The following is a 7,631-nucleotide window of genomic DNA, read 5'->3' as shown; positions in this document are numbered from 1 at the left end:
CTTTGGGAAAAGTTATCCTCCCAAAAGCAACATGGATCCTCTCTACGAGGGAGGAGGCAGCAGTCAAGGCGGACATTGCCTCTTTTCAAACACCGATAGGGTATATGCATTACTTGAAAGGAGCATTTCCAAAGGACAATAATCTTAGTGTTGACATGACTTCTTTGTTGCTTTGATAGTTCATCCTCCCAATTACAATAAAAGGGTGCTTACAAGAAGATGTTAGAAATGCTGTATTCAAGATCTGTGGTATTGTGAGGTATGCTTACTATCAAATCGCATTGATTGCATTTCCTTCAATTTAAGCTGATTAATCTGTAGACTGATTATGAAAATATCTTACATGGACATGTGAAATAGGTGGATATCTCAAAAAGAGATCTCCATATCGAGCATAGAGAAGGCTAGGGTGGAATCCATCGAAGCGATATGCTTGCTTGAGAAGCACTTTCCCTCGAGCATTATGACAACTCAAGTCCACTTGCTTGTGCACATAGTTGATGAGGTGGCTATTGCAGGTACTGTTCATAGTCGATGGATGTTTTTTCTCGAGCAGTTTATGAAAACTTTGAAGGGATTTGTAAGACAAAGAGCAAGACTAGAATCAAGCATGACAGAGGGATGGCTTGTGCAAGAGTCATTAGTATATATCTTGAAGTTTCTTGCATCCACGGATCCTGATATGCCGCAAGCTTGGCATAAGAAGGATGATGATCGCATCGTTGGCGAGGTTCCCCAAGGAAAAGGGATTGAAAGAAAGATGAGCGAAGAGCAAATGGAGAAATTCAATAAGTTTTGTATCCTCAATAGCCTTGAAATAAAGAAGTGGATTGAGAGATATGAAGTGGCCAAAGCAGAAAGAATAAATGCAAGGATGAGTTTTAGAGTAATGTACAGGCGATCGCAACCATATCCATGGGATCTGGCTCTTCTCCCCACTCACATGTCACTTGATTGGCTACAACTGGCTCCACGTAAAGCCAAACGCGATGGAGAGACAATAAACGAGCACGAGCAAGAGTTATCATCTGGATGTATGATGCATGTAAGTTTCTTACCTCTTGATGTAATTAAGTAATTATTTGTGGCAATATACGTTATAAAATAGATGCATCTTCATTGTTTTAATGATGCTCTATTACAGTACAAAAAGTATAGTGCATTATGGTCATATGGATGATATTTTCACGTGGAACGCATTGATTCAAAGAGAGTCATGTATGATTGTGGAGTCGGGGCTAACTTCACACAAGATACCCGAGCAAGTGCTTCGGATACCAATCTTCTCTCCTCACAGTTGGATTATTGTGGAACCATACGCAAAATCTATGAAGTTGATTTCAGACAATTTAGTATTTTCATTCTTGATGTTAAATGGTTTAGAACTATTTACAACGGTCCCCATGCGACAATGAGAAAAGATAGTAGCGGTTTCTTTGCAATAGACTCCACCAAACATTGGACCGATGAAAGTGATACTTTTGTTCTTCCCAAGCACTGTGAGTAGGTGCATACTAATGATTTAATTAATTGAAGCTTTCATTTTTAAAGATCCATTGATACATGTACTTGAGCACAATTTCATATATATAATCGATGAAATGCCAAGAGGAAGATGCACATAATGATATCACGCTATAAAATAGTATCTCAGTGTCGCTATATAGCGACACTTAAAAGTCGCTATATAGCGACTTTTGTAATAGTTGCTATATAGCGACGTTTGCCTAAAGTCGCTATATAGCGATGCTTTACGAGATGTGCTTTTGATACCGACGATTAGCACCCCACGCACACTAAACATCGCTACTTAAACATCGCAATAGGATCCGTGTGTAGCAGTGCATGCCAGCTAGGGAGGTGGAATCTTGGTGGAATTGATGTGTCTCATGAGACTCATCAAAATAAAATGTGGACACTGAACAATCTGAATCTATTCACACCTTTGAGTAGAGATATCCTCAAATTTTGGGGTTCACTTGCAAATAAGGAAGTGGGAAAATGCATACAAGTAGCTCTCAAAGGAGTTTCACTGACAACCTTCAAAAAGTTAGCTTCCTTGTGCAACAACACTATCTACACCGAATGCACAGAAATGTTCCAACTCTAAAGTCCTTCTATTGGTTTGTAGTGGCTTCAACTCGAGCATCATTTCAGCATGAAAAGTGCAGTGAACTACAAATCCCTTTGGTGGAATTGTTATGACCTTTCCTTAGATGTGCTTGTGTAGTAGACAAATGTGGTGGCTCTTTCATCTGGATAGACCATGTCATTTGGTTTATGGTAAATCACCTAGATTTCTTCTACCTTGGTACAACTTTGGTAGCATCTTTTACCACATTCCTCATCTGGTTGAATGGACCTACAAAACACACACACAAACCTCCATCACAATGACCTAGAACCTGTATCACAGCGATGACCATTTCAATTTCTTTATAAACGTAAGAATTCTATTACTATTGTTGATTATAGGCCTCTTGTCCCTGTTGGAGCTAGATCCCAAATAAAGAGTACTATCACCAATTATTAAAATTGTACTACTAGGAGTATTAGACGGTGGGGTCAACACATCCACAATCTCTTGTCAAGAAAAAATAGATCCCCGGCCACTATTATTACATCCCCCTCTTGTGTACCTTCTTCCTGATCAAGATCAACCCACAAAAAGGGATTAGATTGCCTTTCTCATGCCTCTACCCTTAGATTTTGGTTTTATAAGGTTGGCACTTTCCTTAAAAAAGGAAGGGATTTGTAGTTTTCTTCTATTTCCATGCTGGAGTTAAAGACACCGTGTACCAATAGTAGGACTTTAGAGTTGGAACATTTCCTTGCATCAAGTGTAGATAGCGCTGGTGCACAAGGAATGCTAATCTTTTTTAAGGTTGTCAGTGAAACTCCTTTGAGAGCTGCTTGTTTGCATTTTTCCACTTCCTCATTTGCAAGTGAACCCCAAACTTTGAGGATATCCACACTCATAGGTGCCAATAGATTCTTATATTTTATTTTGATGAGTCTCATGAGACAAATCGAATGCCACCTCCACACTTGCATGGTTGGAATACAAGACAATCCATGTGGAGTAGTGAGATTATCTTTTGCTTCCTGTTCCATTGAAGTAGTAAGTAAAGTGGAGAAATTATCTAACTTTTCTTACTGAGATGAGGAAAGAGTTTTTTTGTTGAGAGATCTGTAGTGACTTTTGTAACATTGGTAGAAGATAGAGGTTTTTCTATTTTAAGAGGCATTTCTGCATGATGACGAACATTGATATCATCATTAGAAATAATTTCGTCAATCATACTTCCAATTTTCGAAAGGAGTGAATGGATTTCATTGTACTCTTGTGGCTACTAGCAAGGATCAGTGTCCATTATTAAATGTCCATTATTCAATGCCCAGACTATGTAATAGTGTATTATTGTCTAATTCCTTAGCCACCAAGTCTTAATTTATGATCCTGTTGTGAATCTCTTTATTGTCAACAATAAGGGCAAGAGTAGCCTGCACCATGTAGGACTAGGAATGGGAATATCATCGGAGTATCCCAATGCCAAAAGTTCAGTGTGCCATTGTAGAGCCATCTAAAGAATACTCGTAAGATGTAGTGTTATTCACATATTTTGAAATCAAGGTGACCAAACCCTGATGGCAATATTTGTCTATGTGTTAAGATTAGCCTAGAACCCCTCAAGAAGGTCCAAGAATATATGCACCTCACTAAACATGATATGATTATAAAAAGAGGTATTTATTAATAGTTGATATAGTTGAATCCTAAAAAATATAGTAAAAAATTTCATGGTAGAACCTTTGTACAAACCTCAACCAACAAGGTTGATACCTGCCACCATGCAAAACATTTAATTAGAACCAAAACAAAAAAGGAAGACAGGTGTCGTAGCAATGTTGGACTCGTTATTGATGTCCAAGGTAAAGTAAAAGATTGATCCATGAAAAAAAACATGGAATGGAAAGATTACTTAATCTAACACCACACATTTTGATGTCCAAGGTAAAGTAAAAGATTGATCCATGAAAAAAAACATGGAATGGAAAGATTACTTAATCTAACACCACACATTTTGAAGGTAGTATAATCTACTCTACTACGATCATCCTACAAAGAACATGAAGGAGAATGGCCTATGAGAGAGTGGCCCTAAATTGTCAAAACGTAAAGTGTAATATCTATGCACATGTAAAGGAAAATTACCCATGTACATAGATAATGGCATATACCAGCATGGATATGTAGTCATAGGATATAAGCATGTTAATGTAAATGGGATAAAGGAGAAGAAAATGGCCACTATGGAATGCCACATGGTTCCATAATATATAAGGCCATGCAATGTATAAAAGACCATGTATAGCATTAGTTACAAAAGACAACATGGCATGCTTGCTCTCAATTAGGATTCTCTTCAAGCGGTTACATATGCATGCAAGGCTGACTATGTAGACTAAGTGGATTGTGTATAAGCCAATTGTTCATATGCTAGTGTGATCACTTAGCTCGCAACCAATCTCATGATCATTCTAGCTTGCATACATTAGTTATGAGCATCTATAAACAAGTGTAATTATTTGAATTTCGAGTTGGTGCTACATGGTATCAAAAAATTATATTGTGTGTCTTGGCAATAATAAAGCACTTTATGCACGTAGGGAGGCTGCTATTCCATCATTAGCATATATATACTATTGGATATGTTAGCTGAGCCTAGGCGACTCCATCAGTCATCTCATCCTTTAATGGAGCTCAACAATTTTTTTATTACTACAATATGTGTTAATGGCATGGCTTAATCAGCTCACCATTGTTGCATGCAAGCTTGAGAGCATCCCCAATTGCTACACATCTATGGCAAAGGATGGAGTCGTGGATCCATAAATGTTTATAATGGTTGTGCATCATGAGAATCAGGCTGTGCTGCAATAGATGAGATTGCCTTGTACTATGGACCCACTATCAAATTTGCCTTGTGCTGAGGGCTTACTGTCGAGTGTGCCTCGTGCAGAGGGCTTATCGAGAAGTGTGCCTCATGTTGAGGGCTTACCGAGGAATGTGCATGATAAAAAACTACGGGTTGATCCATTCTAACATGTATCTGATCTGTCAAGACCAATGAGGCTCAAGTCGGTGTCATAAATTAGTACATACCTTGTGGCAATAAATGGTCAAAGAAGGTTCTCTTTCCAGTCACGGATCTCATCTGGAGTCATGATTGGTGTATCATCAATGGTGTGATGTGAATAACTCCATGCTGGAGGTGGTTTAGTGCTCTGTGCAAGAGGCTTACATGTGTACCGGTGAGAGTGTCTACCAATGAGAACTCTGTATGAAGGTTGCCACTGGAGGGCTTATGCTAAAATGATAGAACCAAGTCATGTGAGAACAACGATGTGCTAAGGATCAAACTTGTAATAAGGTGATGACAAATCACATCGAGATAGCCAAGAGGCTATACAAGACTGATGTATGTGCAGTAACCAATGCCAGAAAATAGTCAACAAATGTGACTATACATGGGTGGCATGTGTGCATGCAAGAAGAATGCAATTAAGGAGGATCTCTGCCAAGTGTCACACTGAGGTGCTGAAGTGCCAAATGCCAAGAACATTGAATTGGTGTCAGTGTGTGAAAGTGTACAGCGATGATGATAGATCTGATGGGACTGACACCATTGAGAACTAATCAGGTAATGTGGCAATGGTTGACTTGGCTTGGTGAAGTTGGATCTCCTCTATGGCAATGCTAGTCTACAACTAGACTACACATCAAATCACAAAATATAGTAAATGAATTTTATATGGATTCATTTTATGTGTTGTGGGTACACTGTAGTGGATCATGAGGTGGTTTTGATGATGAGGATTGAATAATGCTGATCCATGGAAATCTCAGATGTGAAATCTGATGTGACATATACGTAGAGTGCAAGTCGGCAAGCAATTTTGCTTATTGGAGTGCGGTGAAATTCCCTCTGGATCAAAAGCTACGGCCCCTCCAAAGGATAGCCAAAATTTTCTTTTTTCCAAGAAAATTACTTCATTAAGTATGAATGAAAACTGTGAGAGCAAGCTCAAATGTGGGAGTACATCATGCAATGCATGAAGAAAAAATATCTCAAAATGAGCTAATTAAAAACCAAGGCAGAGGCTGAAAATACCACCTCAACCTTGAGGGAGGAGATTCAGAGAAGAAAGGAGATCCTCTCCAAACTCTGAAAAAAGTAACTCTCCTAGCAGTGGCTACTTTGGAGGATCCATGCATGCTCGCCCATATGGCTATCAGAGTGCCATAGCCTGGGAAGGGTGAACCTAGATACCCTCCATAGCCTTTGTACATCTGGCACTCCAAATATGCCAAGCTACAATGCTAGCCAGAATCTCCCAAGACGCATCTATTGTGGCATAAGCAGCTCTAAAAGGAGCGAAGGGAACATCCTGGAGGGAACAAGACTCCAATGCGTGTCGCCATACAATGAGAGCTAAATTTGGATCATGTCCCTCGAAAAACACCTGAGGGCCAATAAAAGATAACCAAGCCACTGAACCCCAGGTCATATAGAAAGGTGATGTATGAAAGATACTAAAAATCCTAGCAACACCTTTCTAGCCCCGAATCTAGATCTCCATAGGTTCAATGCAATCCTCCATGAATAGAAAGCCCAAAGAAAAGAATGATCTTTCTATTCCTAAGGGATTTCCAGAGCCTACGCCAAAAGTTTTTTTGCACAACTGCGGAAATCTGAAAATTATCCCAATGAGGCGCTCTGGAGGGCCTTCAACCTCTACTGCTAAGCTGAAACCTTTGGGAATTTCTAAAAGTAAAGCAAAAGAAGGGGAAGCTCTTCTCTTAGTGCCCCTCATCAATCCATTCCCACTCCCCTGGGTCCCACTGTGAGAACCTAATAGGGGAACCACCATATAACCAGAGTCTCCAAGACCCCAGCACAAGGAGAAGAGGATTGGGGTCAAGATACCACTCTGAGTCACTGTCCCACTCTATGAAACCTACAATCCTGATAGGCTGAAAGGCAAACTCCAAAAGAATATCATCAGAATATCTGATAAGTCTGTCTCTCGACTGAACATCAAAGACTAGGGTATCCTCATGGGCATCCTATAGGGCAATAATCTGTAATGGAATGCCCATCCCTGAAAACACTCCCCACCAAGTGGACTCTATGATTGGCATGTCATCTATGTCAATCCACTTTGGTGGAGTGGCTACCTATATCTACTATATCCAGACTGCACTCCCTCTGAGGTGGCCAATTGCTATAAGTATATGATCCTATGGAAGTCTCATAAAGGCCTGCCAAGTGTCTATTGTAGAAGTAGGTCCCCTCTCCCGTCTAGACCAATGCATATAATGCCTATATAATGTGACTCCAAGTGGCCTACCATGGTCATCTAAAATCGAGTCATTCCACATGACTGAGTCGCCTATGAATTTCTTCACAAGAGGTGGGTGAAACTCTGTGAAGAGTATTTCTGAAGTAGCCCCAAGCTTTCAGAATAGCAGCCATGAGAGGGGAAGGGGGAGATTTGAGATCGATTGAAGTAAAGATCCATCTACTTCTACTGTGCATCCAATCTCCCCCATGAGATGGGGTACA

Source organism: Dipteris shenzhenensis, chromosome 20 (assembly GCF_047967505.1).
Source record: "Dipteris shenzhenensis isolate YYH24624 ecotype China chromosome 20, Dip_SZ_1.0, whole genome shotgun sequence".
Classification (NCBI taxonomy): domain Eukaryota; kingdom Viridiplantae; phylum Streptophyta; class Polypodiopsida; order Gleicheniales; family Dipteridaceae; genus Dipteris; species Dipteris shenzhenensis.
The sequence above is the reverse complement of the archived record's forward strand: the minus strand, read 5'-3'. Positions refer to the sequence as shown.